The sequence below is a fragment of the Chelonia mydas genome, chromosome 7 (assembly GCF_015237465.2).
Source record: "Chelonia mydas isolate rCheMyd1 chromosome 7, rCheMyd1.pri.v2, whole genome shotgun sequence".
NCBI lineage: Eukaryota > Metazoa > Chordata > Testudines > Cheloniidae > Chelonia > Chelonia mydas.
Genome location: NC_057853.1, coordinates 33,466,913 through 33,486,239, shown reverse-complemented (window position 1 = coordinate 33,486,239; position 19,327 = coordinate 33,466,913). Strand labels below are relative to the sequence as shown.

Below are 19,327 nucleotides of genomic sequence, written 5' to 3'. Positions count from 1 at the left end.
ACACAAGTAGTCTCATTGAGCTCACGCTTTGGGAGAGCTATGCCCAAAAATGTTCTGTAGAAGTGCCATCTCTTTATACCTTGCATCACTGATGAAAGCAAAAATAGTATTCTGCCCCTAATAGTCAATATTTTCCAAGGAGTGGGTTGCTCTCAGCACACAGACCCCAATTTACGGGTATGGTACAGAACTCAGAATAGCATCTCCAGTTTCTTACTTTCAGATGACCTTTCTCATAGGAATTCTAAAAATCTGATCTGTGCTAGACATGCCTTTCACATGTAGTTTGCGTATTACTGGTATGAGTCCCACACCAGTGTGAAAGAGGAGTAACTCCATTGATGTCAATGTGGTTACTGATGTAAAAATGAATGTGAGATCAGCATCGGGCCAGAAGAATCTAATTTATATGAATTTCTAAGCGATGCTTTGCTGCCAAAAAGGTGAAATAACTTCATAATTAGATGTACCCAGTTCAGTTTGTCTTAACATGCGTTTCTCAGGTGCCTGCACATTCTCTATTATTCCAGCCAGCGTGCCTGCAGTATCCAATCTTTCCTCAGTTTTGCAGACTCTCTCAGGTCACTTCTAACTTTGCCTCCTTGTCTAGGGGTTTAAGCACAGAACTGAGAACCAGAGACACCCAACTTCTAATCTGCTCTGTATATTGACTCCCTCAGTGACTCAAGTCACTAATCTCATGTTGTAAAACAGGGGCGATACCTGTATCAGAGTGACATTATGATGATCAATGTTTGCACAGTACTGTAATCTGACAATCACTAAACAGTTCCTGTTTTTCTTTGCTGGAAGAACCTTCCAAATTACCAGAGATCCAAGAGATTATCCTTTTGCCTCAAATGTGGCTATTGCTTTAACGACCTGGTATCAGGTTACCTCCTTAAATATTAAAGTTTCCTGATACCTCAAAAGGGTGTTGAGAACAAAGATTTTCCCTGCTGCTATGCAGGCGAGGTATCTTCATTATCTCACAGCTAAGCTCCGGTGTTGTTTTGTTTATTTTATTTTTTTCTTCTTTTTGTCTCCATCCTCTGTCTGGTTTGCACACCTACGAGCAAGTATCCTCTGGCCCACTGAATAACTAGTGGGTATTAGCATCACTGATAGCACTACTGAAGATTGCTCTTTTTTCTGTTGTAACTAATGAAGTTTTAACCTTAGAAGGTCATCGCTCCCTGTTGACTAATTACTTCTTTAAGGAATGCAGGATGGCCTTTATTAGGACCATGCCTATCAAGTGAAACAATGTCTCAATCACAAGTATCAGTTCTAGCATTCAAAGTGGGCCACAGAATTTCAGATTTCACATTAAAATATTAGATGTCTTTGAATAAATGAATAAAAGAAGAAACTGCTTTGATTCATATCATATCCCAGTCACCTTCTAGTAATCTTTGCTACAAGGTGGCTTGATTCTGTTCTTGTTCGAATCATCGTTAGACCTGTTAGAGCTTGTTTTTAACATAGAAAATGAATCCACACCCCAGAAAAGTTCACACCTCTCTGAGCCAGCTAGGTCTCCTGGGAGTAGAAAGTCTTGGCCTTGTTACTCTCTCTTTGCCCTACTTTACTTCCTAAGGTCCATTCACTCTCTTCATCTCCTTGCACACCCTAATACCAGGATTATCCCTTGTAACACTACCTCTGCAAGTACTTTTTCTGCTAGCAGCCTCCCTTCCTCTTACCCCATTTCCACAATCATTACCAAAGAACTAGCATGTTTGGATCCCTGCTGCTTCCATCCCCTCTCTCCTTCAAGGCAGCACTCCATCCAGCTGTTATCTACTCCCCCATCCACCTTGTTCTTGAACCTTAACCCAGGCCTTACCCTCTTACTCTCATCATTATAATCTCAGTTTAACTAACGCTGAGGTTTCTTGCCTGTGATTTGCTAACCCATCCACCTGTTCCTGTAACCTCATCCCTTCCTACCTACTCATCTCTCACCCACACTGTCTCCTTTATTCACTCTTTTAAACCTCTCTTCTGACACCTTCTCTGAAGTTGAGAGACAGCTGTGGGTAGCCTATATACCTTACTAAAAACTATGTATTGCAACATGGCCAGCCATCGCCAGACCCACTTTATCTGTAAGTTGTACCCCTTTCTGCAAAGAAGTCTGTTAGTCTTACTAGAGGGTGAGCAATTCAGGGCATGGACTGTTCTTTCCTTTGTGCTTGTACAGCACCTATCACATTGGTGACACAACCAGTAAAATAAAATCATTCTTCTTGGGTTCCAGGGACACTCAGTTGCTGGGATCCAAACAATTGTAGCTTTCCATCTGCCAGGCCCTCACTTCCACTGCTGCAGTTGTTCCATCTCTCCTCTCCATTTAGACATCCTGCTCCTTGATTTTTCCCTATATCGTTAAACCACAGCATTCTGAACAAGACAGATATTGCTACTACAGTCTGTCTGTTACTTCCTTTCCTTCAGGGCTGCTGAGCCAAACACCATAATCTGATTATCTGGCTGATGAGACACTAAGCAAACAGCCAAATACTTCTCCACACCAACCAGCCTGAAAGGGAATATTCTTTTACATAAACTGAGACCCACAATATTTAAATGGGATGGAAGTTTCATAAGTGGGCTTTTAATCACCCCTGAAAAAAAGAGCCAGAAAGGCAAATTACAGGACTTTACAGAAGTAGGGTGAATTTATAAAGAGTTGTCAAATTCAACAGAAACAGAGGGTAGGAAATCTTGTTTTACAGCCTCTCTTCAAATATTTCACTTTTCCCATTAAAATAAAAGGCTTGTGAAAGGGCTTTTCACAAGAGAAAACTGAAAGTGGAGCATTTGTTAGGACAAAAAGCATTTCCATAGATATGAAAATTTTGTTCTTACTGGACAAATTGGCCCAAGGCAAAAAGGAAAGCAAAACAGAATTTAGAAAACAGATCTTGTGCAAAATTGTGAAATTCTAAGGAGCTGTGGAGAGTATTAATTACTATGAAATGTAGAAAATGAAATCTAGCCATTTACATGAAGTTTCTCACTTCCTCATGCTTTTCAAATATCTGATGCCATTTCTGAGTTTTCTAATTGAAAATGGGTATGTTACTTCTGAAGCATCCTAACTGCAGCAGGCTCCTGCCTTTCAAAGAACCTTTGTCCTCATGAAAAATACTCCAACAAAGGAATTTAGCATTACACAAAAATGTTTGCATAGGAAGTATTGCAAGGGGAAACAGTGTAGTTTGCCACAGGTTTTTAAACATATGATCTTCCTAAGATACCATTGTCTCAGCCAATATAGAAACACCCTCAAAACAGAGATTTCCTCCAAACTAAACAGCTATGGCCTTGCTGTTGGAGGATGAAATTAGATAGTCTTTATGACGTCCCATAAATTCTTTTAGCTCTTACCAAGATGTTATATCTTCCCCATGTCTGAGCAGCAAGAATTTTTTTGATCTATGCTATTTAACAAAGTGATTAATTAAATTTATGTTCTACGATCAAGAATGTAGGTCTCACAAGTGACTAATGATTTTGAGTGCCCAACTTCAGACACTTTAAAGAAGACTGATTGTCTGAGGGCAGGTACCCAGCAGTTCTGAAAATCTGACTCCAGGGGGTCTATCAAGTTGGACACCTTAAAGTTGTGACCCCCCCAAAAAAATCACTACTCACTTTTTTGAAAATTTAGGCTGAACTTATTGTTGTGCATTTCTATACTTCCCATCTCTGCAATATTATTCTAAGCACATTTACCATAAGTTCCCCCACTGCTAATAACTATCAGCCTCTAGACACCCAACAGGATCCCCTCCACTGCTAAGCTCAAAATTAGGCAGGTGTCCAAATATGGATTTAGGAACCTAACTGTCAGATGCCAGTGTTTGTAGCATAGTCAGTTTGTAGGATATTTTATTTGGTTTAAATGGCTACCATCCCCCTGAGCCCATTACTAAATGGAATTCACTACAAATCTAAATCCTTTTACAGAACAGGAATCAAAATACCCTGATCATCAAGCCGAGTAAGAGATTTACCATTCATGAGTGTTGAGATGAGTTATCCAGGGCTAAGGTAGCAATTACTCAACTATGGGGAAATTTCATCCTTCGATCCCCTTCTATGATACTTTTTCTTAACTGAAGAGCAGGGCCCCCATCATGTGATGCACTGTACAAACAGAGTACTAGACAGTCCCTGGCCCGAACAGCTTACCATCCAAATAATGTATGTTTATCTCCTGCCACTTGACCCTTGAAGTTAATTATCATTTGTCATCCCTAACTCACAGAATGGTGCTAAGTGCTCTAAGAAGAACTGCATCTTCTGTTTAAATAATTAACAGTATTAACTTGAATATTCTGAGAGTACCACCAATCTCAGCCTTCCCAGGGGTCTTTAAATCTATTAGACAACCTCATACTCACTAAAATGAACAAGATTCTCTACCACATTCCTCTCCAGTTCAAAGTGGGCCAGATCCTTAGCTGGTGTAAACTGGCATAGCTCCATTGAAGACAATGGAATTACACCAATTTACAAAATTGAGGATCTGGCCCATATCTTGCTGCTCTTTTTGGTGGGGGGCAGATGGTGGGGGCCGAAGATAAAGTTGACCTCCTTGACAACTTTCTAGCCTGCAAATGATACTCTAGGGTGGCTAGAATCATGTGAAGTAATGCAGTAAATATGCTGTGGGAGAAGTCATAACACACCAAGGAAGCAACACAGTTTGAAAAGACAAAATGGCTACCTGAGAGTGTCCACCGAAGACTATCCATTACATCATCATCACAGGAAAGATTTTAACCAGCACCTAAGGAGATGCTAGAGAACTTGGTTCATCAATGAGATGAAACTAGAACAGAGGTGGGTAAAATACAGCCCGCAGGCCACATCCAGCCCCTGAGTTCCCGACTGGGGAGGCTAGCCCTCGACCCCTCCCCTGCTGTTCTCCCTCCCCTGCAGCCTCAGCGCTGCCAGCGCTCTGGCCCACCGCTCCTGCCGGGCAGCGCGGCATGGTAAGGGGGCAGGGGGTTCCGGGGGGCAGTCAGGGGACAGAGAACGGGGGGGGGGGGGGTTGGATAAGCATGGAAGTCTGAAGGGGCCTGTCAGGGGGCGGGGGTGTGGATGGGGGTTGGGGCAGTCAGGGGACAGGGAGAAGGGGCAGTTGGATAGGGGGTGGGGTCCTGGGGGGCAGTTAGGGGTGGGGGTCCCAGGAGAGGGCAGTTGGATGGGTCAGAGGTTCTGAGGAGGGCAATCAGGGGACGGGAAGTGGGAGGGGGGCAGAGAGGGGGTGGGGGCCAGGCTGTTTGGGGAGACACAGCCTTCCCTAGCCGGCCCTCCATATAGGTTTGCAACCCCAATGTGGCTCTCAAGCCAAAAAGTTTGTCTACCCCTCAGCTAGAAGGTTGGCACTTAGGACTTTTCTTTACTGGGGAAATACACACATCTAAGTGAGTGACAACAGTGAGCTGTGATTCAGCCTTCCACATGGCAAAAAGAAAAATTTGTCCAAGCCTCCATTTGAATTTTTTAAATTTATTTGGCTCCTCCAAATGTTTTCCACATGCCCGTGTACAACATACCCTTGGAAGGTTTCAATTTATTCATTAACATAGTGTGCACTCTGGCATCCCCATGCAAATCTGCCGCAAAGCTCGTCAAGCCAGTGGCCAGGATACTAAGCTATACTTATAGATCAGACATGAGGCCCCAGTAAACATTAAGACCAGGTTTCCTTGCACCTCTGCCCCCAAGTTATTAGAAAGCATATCTACTATGAACCAACATTCCATTGAGGGATCGCTGAAAGTTGGGGTCATCTGTCACAGGTACCCAGATCATTAAAGGTATTTAGGCACCTAACTCCCATTGAAGTCAATGGGAGTATCACAGGGTCCTCTCACTGCAGTGGCACCTCCTGCTGGCCATCCTGGGAATTAGCTCTCCCAGTCTTGTACTCCCCCTTCAGTGGTGTCTTGCCCCATTCTGTCTTACTGTGCAGCCCCTCTCACTCCAGTAACTACACTCTCCTCTTCGTGGCTTGGACCTCTGGCCAGGTCACTCGAGTCCTCCTCTTCCAGGGAATTCAGTCTTTCCAGACCCACTGGCTAGCTGGCATCTTCAACATCCTTGCCCCTTCCCAGTGGGTGGTAGGGGATTCCAGCCCAGGTACCCTATAACAAGCAGCCAAGGTCTCTGTGTCATCTTCTCTCTCATTGCTGTTTCCCTGGGCTTCTTCCTACCCATCTGGCTTCTCCCCTTTTCTGGGTTTGCCAGCTTACTAACTCCCTCCATTCAGGGAGCGACTGCAGCCTACTTCCCTGCAGCCAGCCACTTGGCTTTATAGGCCCTGCCTGTTGTTGCACAGGTGGGCCTGCTTGCAATCACTCAGTTCTCTGCTCCCTGGCTCCTCCTTCAGGTGCAGCCTAGGCAGTTACTCAGCCTACCCAATCACCTTAACCACGCTCAGTCCAGAGTAGGGTGGACACTCCATCACAGGGAGATAAGCACCTAAATACCTCTGACAATCTGGGCCAGGGTCCACAGGTGCTTGAGGGCTGGTGATGTAATGCAATGAGCATATACATGCATGTGAAGCTCATAAGCTCATATTTATTATTAATGGGAGGCAGGGACGTTCCATGGACATTGATAGTGAAATATGCTCCTTATCCTGCAGACACATATTTTAATGGAAATACATATTGCAGAGAATGGCTTGAAAGTTTTAGCTGTAAGAAAAGAAAGTAACACTCACCTGCAACTGACAAATGATATTATTTAATCACGACTGCATTGTTTATTGTGCAGTTACTTATCAATTAGAGTCTAGCTTTTCCAGGCAGTAGGCAGCATTCCTTCCTGCAGACTATTTTTGTGGGGCCTAGGAAGCCAAAAAATCCATTCAATTACCTTTAAATGCAGTTACAAGGCAATAACAGTGGGCCTGCCTTATAAGTTGCTATAATTCTTTTAATTGCTAGGCTCTCCGGGCCTGCTGAGCCCTAGGACCACAATAACGATCTGCACAATGTGATTAATTAGGATGATGGAGGAGATGTCATGCTCTAATGTGGTGACATTCTACAGGCTTGTTACTGCTGCTGTTTTAGAATAAATACTGACCAATAGGTGATCCACCTGGTAGATTATTTCTTCTTGAATAATCCTTGACCAAAACAAGTACTGGAAATCTTTCTTACAAGGCATCTGAACTCTTCTCCCACAATCTCTATTCTCTCCAAACTTTTTCCCCACTAAAAAACGTTACAGCTTTGTAAAGGTCATTGCATACACGTCTCAAAACATAAAACTGCTTTTGATTCTTCGCTACACATGCGCAATGTAATATAAAATGCCACTGACACCTGTGGACACTTATTTAACGTCCTGGAAAGAACAGAGTCTGGAAGGTGACATTTGAATAGTAGAGTGGACCTTTCAGAATCAATTCCCCCTAGCACAAAAAAAGTGCCTTTTGGCAGAATTAGACAACAAACAAGAGAGCAAAGTATCTCCATCTTTTTTAACCTGGGAGTGATGGAATGGTCTCACTTCACCTCCTACAGTTGTAGTACACTTTGAAACCAGGCCATGGTGGGGCCTCTGCCCTGACATATGGCCTTGGGGGAAAAACTGCAGAGAGAAACCAGCCAGTAGGACCAGCCGCCAAAGCAACCAAAACAGGGCTCTGGACATTCAAAGGACTCTCTACAGTTTTGTCTGGACTTTCTCTGCCCTGTGCCGATTGGCTGTTTGCTCCAGCCCTCTCGCGGTCTCCCAGGGTGTGTCTACATTGCCCTCAGGAGGTGTAATTATAGCACATGGAGGCATACACAAGCTAGTTTTGATCTAGCTAAATCAAAGCTACTTGAAAGTAACAATAGCAGTGAAGCCGCAGCAGCCTGGACAGCGTCTCTGGCTAGCCACTCCAGTATGCACACAGGCAGGGCCGGCTCCAGGCCCCAGCGTTCCAAGCAGGTGCTTGGGGCGGCAGTTGGAAAGGGGCGGCAGTTCCTCTGGCCACCGCGGCAATTCAGCGGCAGCTTCTCTGTTCCGCCTGCCTTTGCCGGCCGCAAATCGGCCGCAGCTTCTTCCTTTTGCTGTCCGCAGCAGCAGTTTTTTTCACTGCTTGGGGCGGCAAAAATTGTAGAGCTGGCCCTGCACACAGGTTTCTGGGCAGGGAGGTAGCCTGTGCCACCACCCCTGCTACCCTGACGACACTGCTATTGTTATTTGAGCTAGACCAGAGCTGTCTCTGGTACACCTACACCAGGAGCAATCACGTCTCCTGACTGCAGTGTAGACATACCCGGTCTCCATCTCAGCGTCACTCCACACCTGCCCCTCTTACCCTCTACCCTGTCCTCTTCATGACCCATCCCTTCAATGTCTCCTCTCCCTTCACTTCCTCCCCTCCTCCCCCCACACACAATTTGCTTATCCCTTCCTCACTAAACCACACCTTAAAAAATCATGGAACTAATATACATGGCATCCCATTGTTCACTCAGAATGTGTTTTACCCCTGCTCCCTGCCCTGTGTCTGACCTGTCTATTTAGACTGTAAGATCTTCAGGGCAGGGACTGTTACTCCGTGTTTGCATGGTGCCTAGCACAGTGAGGCCCCACTTTTGGTTTGCCCTCAAGCACTGCCATAATAAACATGATTAATAAGTAATAGTAAAGTTGTATTCTCACTCATAATAGGAAGCAGCTGGAGCAAGATGGACCCCTCTTCTGTCCCTGCTCCTGATTAGAGCAGCTGCAGCAAATCAAAAGCAGGGATTCCTCATTCCCACTGAGCAATGGTAATTTTTCTCCTCTTCCCATCTCACCTCTGTTCAAACAGCACAGAAGAAAAAAAGCACTTAATACATATCTGGTAGATGGAATGCAGCATTGTATACTGCATTCCAAGGGAAGAAGCGTTAAACTTCACTGTGAGTGAAATGGATTTTCACAGTTAGAGAATTCAAAGTCCACAGACGTGAACTGAAGAAATTCTGGACTTTCACTCCTTTTCAACATATTAGAATTAAGGTCACTAATAGTGGGTTCCACTAGATACACAACAGAGATAAGGAAGTACCTAAAACACTGTGGCTCTATGCAGAGGCATCTATCAGAAAATGGAACAGCCTCACTATCTAAGAGGATGATCTCCTTGATTATAGGAGGGAACATCCATGTAACGTTATAATTAGATATAATACCGCCTTAGGCTGTAAGTGAGCTTGGCGGCTCTCAAAAGCAGGGTTTAACTGTACTTGGATGGTTAAAACCCAGTGTTCTTTAAAAAGTAGTTTGAGATTCAGTAGGTGGCACTCTTCCTCTCAGAGTCAGTGCTCACTCCATTGCATAGCGGTATGGGGTACTCTGCTTTTGGAGAGGCTGTCTTCTTTCAAATGAAAAATACAAGAGCTAAAGGCAGGCCTGTTGGCCCCAGGCTTCTCTCCAAATACCGATGTAACTACATTCTGCCTATAAGAGTTCCCCCTGCAGTTTCAGATAGGTAGAGTATTCTTCCCTCCCTAAACTGATGTAACAGTATTCTGTGCTGTTAAGAGATTGCACTGTTAAACCCAGATGTGGTTGCATTTGGAAAAGATAGCTAAAGTTTTCAGATGTAGGTGTCTAAAGTGAGGTACTAAATGAAATTACCTTGTTTTCATAGATGCTGTGCACCCATAACTCCCATAGAAGTCAAAGGAAACCACAAATGGTTAGGACCTTGGCAGGTTTTTTTGTTCTTTTTTGTTTTCACCTAGCTTGTGGCACTTTCATTTGACAACTGGGGACTTATACAGTTAATTTTTATGGCTGCCCTGGAGCGGGTGGTGGGTCATTGAAATAACAATGCAAATTGGTTGGCAAATTGATTTGTGGTCAAAGTTTAAATAATGAAGTTATTTCACATATAACTACAAGGCTCTTGCTTTGTCTCATTGTGCTGACAGTATAAGAATATTAAACATTAGTTATCCACTGCATAGCCAGAGTATTCATAAACACCACAAGCAAGGAAACAGTTTTCCTATGCACTTGTTTTTAATGATCACTTTGTATTCCCAGACATTTCACCCTGACAAATGAGTTACGTTAGCAGGACACAGTCTCTCATTGTGATTATTGCTATGCATAGGCCTTCGCTGTGCTTTATCTGAGAGGCTCTTGCAGCATGAGTCCCTACAAACTGTATAGAGAAGCATAGAACAACAATGCTGCTTCTATCAGTGCTGTTTCCAAAGAGGGTTCTTTTTTCAGTACACACAATCCTCTCCATACAAATATTCAAACACAAAACCACGCTTGTACTGTGGACAAAAAAATTAAAATTAAGTCAGAGTTAGACAGCAACTTACATTTTTGCAAATGGACATTTCATACCAGCAGGTCACTATAACAGTGGGAAATTTCTGATCAAAAAATTCCTTAAGTGCATACTTAAGGAAATGCACTGTATACGTGGGGGTAACAGATTCCTAAGTGGCTAGCCCACATCTCTCAAACGTCTAAACAGCAGAAGACTGCCTGAGCGTCCGAGGGCACAGCAGTTTGAATCCCACACGAACCTCCCCTTCGTGAGATGGACCCCATCTCCTGGAGGTAACAGGGATTGAACCAAGAGCTCTGCAACTTGAGCTAAAGGATTAAGTGCTATAATTGGCAGCTGTAACTGATCCCCAATTGTGTATCAGGGATGCGTAACATAAATGTAATCCCAGTGCCCATGTGCGTCGTCTTTTGTGTTTATTTTTCAAACAAATTCTAGCAAAATGAGCTTAGTGGCAAGAACACTTGCTGAAAAAGCAAACAAAGCAACATTCCAGAATATTTACAGAAAGCAAATTTCAGAAATGTAATTGTAAATATTTGCTCCAGAAATCTGATTCTAGGAGTTACGATGCTCAATTTAGGGAACAGAAACTTACCAACAGCCCTGTGTCTCCCTCCTTTTTCGCTTATTGAATACTTGCAACCAGACATCTCCAAAAATTATTCAGCAAATAATTTCAAATAAACACAATTAGAGAAAATCGCTGTCTATTCTTGGACAGAGGCGACGTTTGTTGTGAATTTTTCACCCACCTCTATTTACCTATCACCCCAGAGATATTTGGAGGTAATTAATGTTTGTAATGTGTTTTACAGTTCTCAGGTAAGCATTGCTATACTGTTACCGTGTAAAGCATTAATATTTAACTATTTTATACTAGTACAAAATCTCACATACCCTGAAACTGTAATGCCCCTTTGATACTGAGGTTATTTTTCTGAATCTCTTCTTTCCATATCTAGTGACACAAGGTAATAGGCCTGATTTTTAAAATGGTTCTAAGCTGGCATTTTCACATTCACAATCAATTGCAGGCATAAAACTGAGTGAAAAACTGGAGGCTGCATTTCTCAAGTCAGTCCCTGTATTTCATTGAGTAATTTTTCTTACAAATGTGCAGTTATAAAGTAGAATGTAAATAGACTCCTCCTAAAGAAAACGAACTATTGAACATTGTGTCAGGAAGTAAGGTAAGGCTAAGTATTTCTACAATTTAGGACATTTCTTCAAAAGAAAATTGCTTTTAGAGTTTATGGAATCTTTTCGGAGAACCGGCTCTAGGCACCAGCAAAGCAAGCACGTGCTTGGGGAGGCATAATTCCAGGGGAGACATTCCGGCCACCCCCCCCTCTTTTTTTTTTGGCTTGAAATTTTTTGCTTGGGGTGGCAAAAAACCTAGAGCCAGCCATGGTCTGCTGTCAAGTAAAAGTAACAAAAACTCGTATGTAACCCTACTTGAGGGGTGGGAAGAGAAAGCTTTCTACAAGTACGTCTCCACATAATTACACTATTTAAATTGGAGGTATTCAGCACCTTTCAAACGCTTAGTGCTAAATGCTATCTGGAAATCGGCTTTAAAAAGGTGAGGTTACAGTAAGTTATCGTATTCTAGCTTTCAAGATTAACTCAAGTAGATGACAGCACTGAAAATATTACTACAATCTAAACAGACATTTCTAATATTTTGTGTTTGATTGCAAAACAAACTCAGTTGGTGATAACAGGATATGAAATGTCATTTCAAGTATGTCTTAGTAGCAAATGTGCAACAGCATCTACCTCTAAAGGTAAGCCACCCCACACACTCTGCTGTAGTCAGATCTGCAGCTGGTGTTGGCAGCCCAGTTCCTGTCCAAGTGGAGGAAACTGATCATTCTGGTTGTCAAAGAGAAACGGTTACATTTTGCAGAATAAACTGATGCTCCCAGCAGACATGCAGCTCTACAAAAACAAATATAATTAAGAGATTGAAATAGCTTTCTGCCAAATTTGGGAGTAACAAAAAAAAACCCCAGCATTAAGGTGGAAAACACGGATTGCTTTTTTACTCAATTAACTCTAATTAAGCCTCGACTGGATTGTTCTTAGTTTAATAATGGCATTCCACTAAATTACAGCAATTTACCAGGAACTTTTGACTCTATATAACTACCTTCTTCTAGAATAGCCATAATTTCTTTTAAAAAATAGATTCTCTTCAGATGGGAAACCTGCCTCTGATCCAGCAACTTCATGGCCCAGCGCAATGGAAGGTGTCAGTTTTGTCTTGATTTTTGGTTAATGCCATATACGATGGCTGAACAAGAAATGCTATGGTAATATGACTTGGCAAATCATCCAGACTTAGAAAAATATATCTGGCTACTCCTTTTAATCCAGGTGGTTCTTTGTTGTTGGCCTATTAGTATTGATTTAGTAACAGATAGTGGGATTCATGAAAACTGTTCCAATTGTAGAAGTAGGGCCTTCTATTTGGCTGAGATACTCTGGTGTTCATTACTTGCTGCAGAACATCTAAATGGAGCTTATTTGCTGTACATTACTGAAGGAGACTGAATTTTAAAAAGCAGGGCACAGCATCTTTCTTGGACATCCTGTTGCTCAAGCATCTGATGTCAGCATTGATTAGAACTCAGCATCACACTGGCATTCAGGCCCTGCCACATCGTGCATTCAGATCACCACCATCAGCACAACAAAGACATTTAATGTCTCGTTCCCAGTGGGACAGTCCCAGATTTCCATTCTCAGCCTCGTGTCCTGCTGTAGTACCGTGGCACAGGAGAGAGAAAGGCCCACATTTACAGTATTATTGTTAGTAATTGCATCAAAGTTTTGGCAGTCTCCTCAGTGACCTGGTTCTCATTCCAGCACTGCAGAAGAACCTGCCAAACACTCTTACCTTCACCTATGAGCGGGGAAGGAAAGAGGCAGAAGTAGTTTATTTTTTAATTCATGGCCCATAAGCACCAAGAATCCCTGGAGAGCAGTCACAGCAAGCATTTAATAGGGCTTCACAGATCACTTCATTGTGTTCAAATGTAGCTAGGGAGATTAAAAAGAGAAGCAGGCAACTATCAATTCATTCCCCCCAAAAAGTGACAACCCAGTACTAATAAGCAGAGAGTCTTCCCATTAGTGTCCAAGGCCTATGATATTTAATGGCTTAATCTGTTTACAAGGCCACTCAGTTGTCAGGACTCTCAGCCCCCTTACTGTCGCCCCTTTTTGACCCGAGTGGCTAGTCAAAGTTTGGGGCCTCAGGGAGGTTCCAGTTGGGAGCAGAAATTGATGATAGAGTCTGGTATTTTCTTCAATGCAATCTTGTTTATTTGCAAGGAATATAAAAGGTCCTGCTTCTCTGAATGCAGGAGGAACCAGAAACAAAGGAATAGTTGCTTAGCTTACAGCTCCAAGCTTTTTTAGCCAATATAAGACCCAAAAGCTCTCTCTCTCTCTCTCACACACAAACACACACTTTTTCCAGAGATCCATAGGCCAGGTCTACACTACAAACTTACATTGGTAGAACTACATTGCTCAGGGGTGTGAAAAATCCACACCTCGAGTAACATAACTATCCCGACTAAAACCCTGGTGTAGACAGTACTACGTCCATGGGAGAGCTTCCCCTGTCAATGTAGCTACCACCTCTCACGGAGATGGACTAACTACACAGATGGAAGAAGCTCTCCCGTGGCGTAGTAGCGTCTTCACTATTGCAGTGGCGCCACTGCAGCGCTGTACGTGTAGACAAGCCCATACTCTGTGCTCATAGGCTATTGCTCGGCTTTTAGCTTTTTGCCTCTGACTCTCTGACCTTCTGTGTCTTTTATCCCACTTGACTTTTTTCACACACAAGCCTACATGGGCAGTCAAATCCTCTGCCTTCATGGTTCTAGTTTCTGGGCAGATTAGTAGGCCTTGTTTTCGGTGTGGCCTCTTAATTGTCTCACAACTATCCGAACTGAAGAACATGTTCACACATCAGTTTTAACTCAACGTATAACAAGGTTTAACCCAGCTCACAACATTATTTATTTGGCAGATAATCATGTATCACAATCTCTTCAAGGCCAGATTAATGAAAATGACCCAGGGCCTAAGTGTGTGGAAGGAGGCACCTCAGCTTCCAAAATCATCACCTAACAGTGCCCCAAACACGGGCTGTTCAGCAGTGACATTAGGGGCGTGATTTTCAAGAGAAGCTAATTGATTTTTAGGAGCACAGAAGTCCCATTGAAAATTCAACCTAGAACCCCACCCAATTTCTACAGCCGCAGGGCAATAATATATATGGCCCAAATTCCCTTTACATGCTGGACAATGATAAAAAGGTAAAATCTCTGTATTAGTCAAACCAGGTAAGGATGCTGAATATTGAAAGCCAGTTAAAGCAGGCATCAGCAGAACAGCAGAAAGCTAAGGATTTGCCACAGTTACAACCCTGGGAATGCCAGCGGCAGCAGCTATGCTAATCACACTTCCACTTGAAAAGAGTACAGTTCCCCCTCTCTCGCTGTGGCACAAAACTTAACATGCAGATGTATGCCATTTCTCAGAGTAATTTTAAAAAGGGCATGCCTACACTTAAAATGCTACAGTGACAGCTGTGCTACTGTGGCGTTTTAAGTGTAGACAATCCCTAAGAATGACAGAAGGGATTCTCTTGGTGTAAATAACACAGCTCCCCAAAAGGTGGTAGCATGGTCAACAGAAGAATTCTTTGGGTCAACCGAGAGCTGTCTACCCGGGGGCTTAAAGTGGCTTAACTACACCACTCAGAGGTGTGGATTTTTCACACCCCTGACCAAACTAGTTAGACCAACCTGATTTTCTAGTGTAGACCAGGCTAAATTCAAAATCCTTTTTCCAACTGTCCAGACTCCGCTCTTTTGTCATCTCTCCTCTCCACAATTCCAGATCGATGCACTTTATACAGGATCAGAGCTCCTAGGCATGCTTCCTCTTCATATCTTTCCAGTCAGTGGCTGAGCTAAAGAAAACACACCATGGCAAATATCAAGCCTCGGTCACCATAGTTAAGGACTCCAGCAACTGTTGGAAACCACAACTGTAGATGCACATCATTGTGAAGAACACCACAGAAGGAAAACCAGGATATTCACTATAAGTAACAAATGCAACAGGACACCAATTTCCAAAGTAGACTGCGTAGGCGTGATCTTGGGAATTACAGACTGATAAATGTTAGGGAGTGCAGCTTAATGGATAGAGCACTCAGATAGGACTGGGGAGACCTGTGTTCCATTCCCAGCTTGGCCACTGGCTTGCTAAGTAGCCAAGTCACTTCCCCGCTCTGTGCCTCTGTTTCCCCACCTGTGCATTGGAGATAATTATACTGACCTCCTTTGTAAAAAGCTTAGAGCTCTACTGATGAAAAGTGCTATATAAGAAATAGGATTATTATTATTTCATTACTAGATTAATTAGCAATTCAGACAATTTAATAGAGTTCTAAAACACCCAGATCAATTTGGGAGGATAAAAGCACAGCTTCTTCAAAGGAAAAACATACTTCTCTAATCTTCTAGAATTCTGAGCATGTCAACAGAGTAGGGGATAAAGGAACCCCAGTAGACAAAAGTAGTTAAACTTTCATGAAAACTTTGACAAAGTCACTCACAAGAGATCATGGAGTAAAATCTGTTGAGCAGTCCTAGGGTGTGACAAAGTGCTGTCATGGATTAGAAACTGGATAAAAACAAAAGTACAAATGAACAGTCAGTTTTCAATATAACAAAAAGGTAACACTGATGTATTCCAAGAACCCATGCTAGGTCCTGTGCTTAACAGATTTATCAGTGACCTGGACAATGGACAGAACAGTGAGGTGGCAAAATTTGTCGAGAATGCAGAAATATTTAGGTTAGTCAAGACTGGGCAAGGGACTCCAGAAAGACCTGTCAAAACTTAAACGCTGAAAAATGCAAGGTAGCAAACATTGGAGAAATAATTTGACCACCACCCAAGCACTGCTGGGTTCTATCTTAATTGTAAATCATTCAGGTAAAAGATCTGAGCGTCACAGCTGAACAACGTGCAGTGACAGTCAAAAAGCAAACAAAGCGTTATGACGTTTAAAGACTGGGTTAGGGAGTTACACTGAAAATATTATAATGCCATTATATAAATCAGTGGTACACCCTCATCTGGAGCACTGTGTCCAGGTCTGGTCACCACAATCTTATGAGATATATAAGAAATAGAGGGGGGGTCAGAGACAGAAAAAGAAAAGGACTGTTAGCATGGAAAGATTTCTGTGTGAGGAGAGAACAAGATTCTTTAATTTAAAAATGAAATAAAGCAAGAGGGGGCACGATATGGATATATAACATAATGCAGAGCATAGAAAAGATATTGGACATTCCTATTTACCTTCTCATTATAATACAAAAACAAGAGGAGCATTCACAGAAATCGGAAGCCAACAAGTGTAAAACTGATAGGACTTTTTTTGTTCAGCCTACATTTTTATTAACTTGTGGAACTCATTGCCACAAGGCATCATTAAGGTCAAGAGCCTAACAGGATTCAGAAAAGAATCATATATTTATATGGATGTTTAGAGACAGGACACTAGACCAGATGCCCTACCAATACACTGCTAGCTTTGCTCTAGGAGCGTATTAACAGATGCAGGTACAGGGGACAAGCACACTGCACAAACCCAGATCTTAAATGATGTATGTCTTTACAGAGTATTGAATGCACTTTTTATAGTATGAGGCTTTAAGTAATATTTCAAAAGGGCTTAAGTGACTTAGGATGCTTAAACCTATTTTCAAAAGTGACCTAGGACCCTAAACGACCTAGCAAAATGCTGGTCGTGCAACTGAGACCTATTCCACATACTCCATTCCCTTCTCTAGTGCTGTTTACAAGCGAAGAGAGAGAAGAGGAAGTGACTGACTCCACGGAGCAGTGCTTAACTCCAGACTGGAGTCCAGATAAGCTGCATCAAGCTTAGGGTGATATCAGCAGAAACTCATTAAGATGTTCATCTTATTTCAGCAGGAAATATGCATTTATCTAGCTTTGTCCTCTCTTTAGTTTACGTATCACCAATAGTGCACCAGGCTAACAGCCATGTGCATTTGGAAGGGGGGGGGGGGGGTAAGCCCATAGGACACTTTGAATTGACTGTTTTTTTTAAATCATTGTTGCTGATTGAACTCCACCCCAAAGACACGCATTTCCTTACTGTACAGGTAAGCAAAAAGCACTGTGTCAATATTGCCTCTTACTGACCTGTATGTAGCTTCAGTTCAAATACAGCTGTAGCATTCATTATTTGCAAAGACAAAAATTCATGCCTCCATCAAAATTCTGTTGCATGCCATAACTATCACTATCACACACCCCAACTGCTGGTCCCTCCCCATGTTATCAGGGTATCCATTTGGTGTGGTTTATTTTAATGCTAATTTTTAAATAGAAAATAAATTTGCACATCACACCGTGGAATCAGTTGACCCTGTCCAGATTTAGGAGAACATTTTGTGCACACTACTTTCAAGCTGGTATTTTTGGCTGTTTATTAGAACCCTGATCACTTCTTGCTCCCAGACCTTTTTGCTTGTTGGGGGAGTGACATGCCTGGGATAAGGCTCTCTCTGTATCATTTTGCCACTATTTTTACAAAGCAAAGCATGAACTCAGAAACCAAACATTTTGATTGGGTGCCTGCCATGAGCATAGCAGCAATAAGGAATGCAACTCAGTTTAAATGCATGGACTAGCAGCTTTATTTTAGCTCTTCAAAAGATTCTCCAGAAGCCTTTGCGATTCCAAGAGGACCTCTCTCAGGCACTCAAATAATCAGCGAACTTTGTGCAGTTTTAGGACGCTAGAATTACCCAAGGAGACGCAGGCATTGCAGGATTTTGATTTTTTAGGATGATGGTCAAAAATAGTGTGATTCTGAAATGGAGTATTACAAAAACAAGGCCCAGAAAATAGACTGCTGCCGTTAGTTTACTTAATTAGTTTATACACTCAAACGATGAATAAAAACAGCGCTGCAACTGTGATGGCTTTAGTTGTAAGCCTGCAACCATGACAACAGTAAAGTATTACTGAATCACCATGACAAGGAACCAGAGACGACTGCTGCTGCTACATAAAAGCCAGCTTGAGCCAATCAAAAATTGTGCACAAATGGGGGCGGGAGGACCACTACAATTGTTTTACTTTATTTTTATGCAACACTAAAAATTGGGCATTTAAATATTTTTGTTTTGCATTGTTATGCAGAGCTCTCATGACCATGTCGTTTTTCTTTGATCGCTATTGACCATAATTGCGTGATGAGAACAAAATCTTGTAATGACAGGATAATTACATAACTATTTAGACAGACAGACAGAAAAGAGGGACCTGAAAATGGACAGAGCAAGGAAGACAACTCCTGGTGTGACTAGCACAGAATCTGCAGAAGGCTTTGTTACTGTGTAATAATCACGGACAGTGATTGGTGGCCTGTATAACAGCAATACTTTTCAATCCTAGCTTCAGGACATCTTCACAGAAATAGAGCTTTCATGTTAACAGATAAGAATTTTGGTGTCACTTGGGTAATTCACTTGTTAGGGCTCTGCACTCCACAGCTCATTGTTCTGATGCCATTTCTCTCCATGACATCAAAACTGCAGCTACCAGCAAGTCCAGATTGGAGCCAGCCCAGGATTCCCTTAGTGGTGTTGAGCTGGCATAGCAGCTCTGTGCCACCCAGCCCTCCTAATGCCATGAGGGTATGGCCAGAGTGCTGCTGTGCTCCAGCAATTCCCAGTTAGTATATCATGGTCCCAGCCAGTACTACCAGCTCCAGGACTGAGGGCCACAAAAGACCCCTTCCCAAGCAGTACCCAGGGTATAGTGGGCTTAGCTGAAGATTCACTCCTAGGATTTTTACTTCGACTAAATCTAAGTACAGTAAGAGTTCATTCCAGTCCCGGTATAGCATACTCAAAA

The 19,327-nt window shown here is 42.6% G+C and overlaps 1 long non-coding RNA gene across 16 annotated transcripts in view; it reads right to left on the bottom strand.

Annotated features, from left to right (window-relative positions):
• LOC114018768 overlaps positions 1-19,327 on the bottom strand; it is an 85,120-nt gene that overhangs the window by 26,219 nt on the left and 39,574 nt on the right. For 9 of the 16 annotated variants that reach the window (XR_006292349.1, XR_006292356.1, XR_006292347.1 and 6 more), the window contains 3 exons: positions 15,981-16,048; positions 13,236-15,329; positions 12,113-12,274 (listed from right to left, as the gene is read on the bottom strand). This is a non-coding gene — a long non-coding RNA (uncharacterized LOC114018768). Of the gene's footprint in view, positions 1-8,694; positions 12,275-13,235; positions 15,330-15,980; positions 16,049-19,327 lie in introns of all 16 variants that reach the window. The other 7 variants (XR_006292355.1, XR_006292352.1, XR_003564013.3 and 4 more) reach the window with 6 other exon arrangements.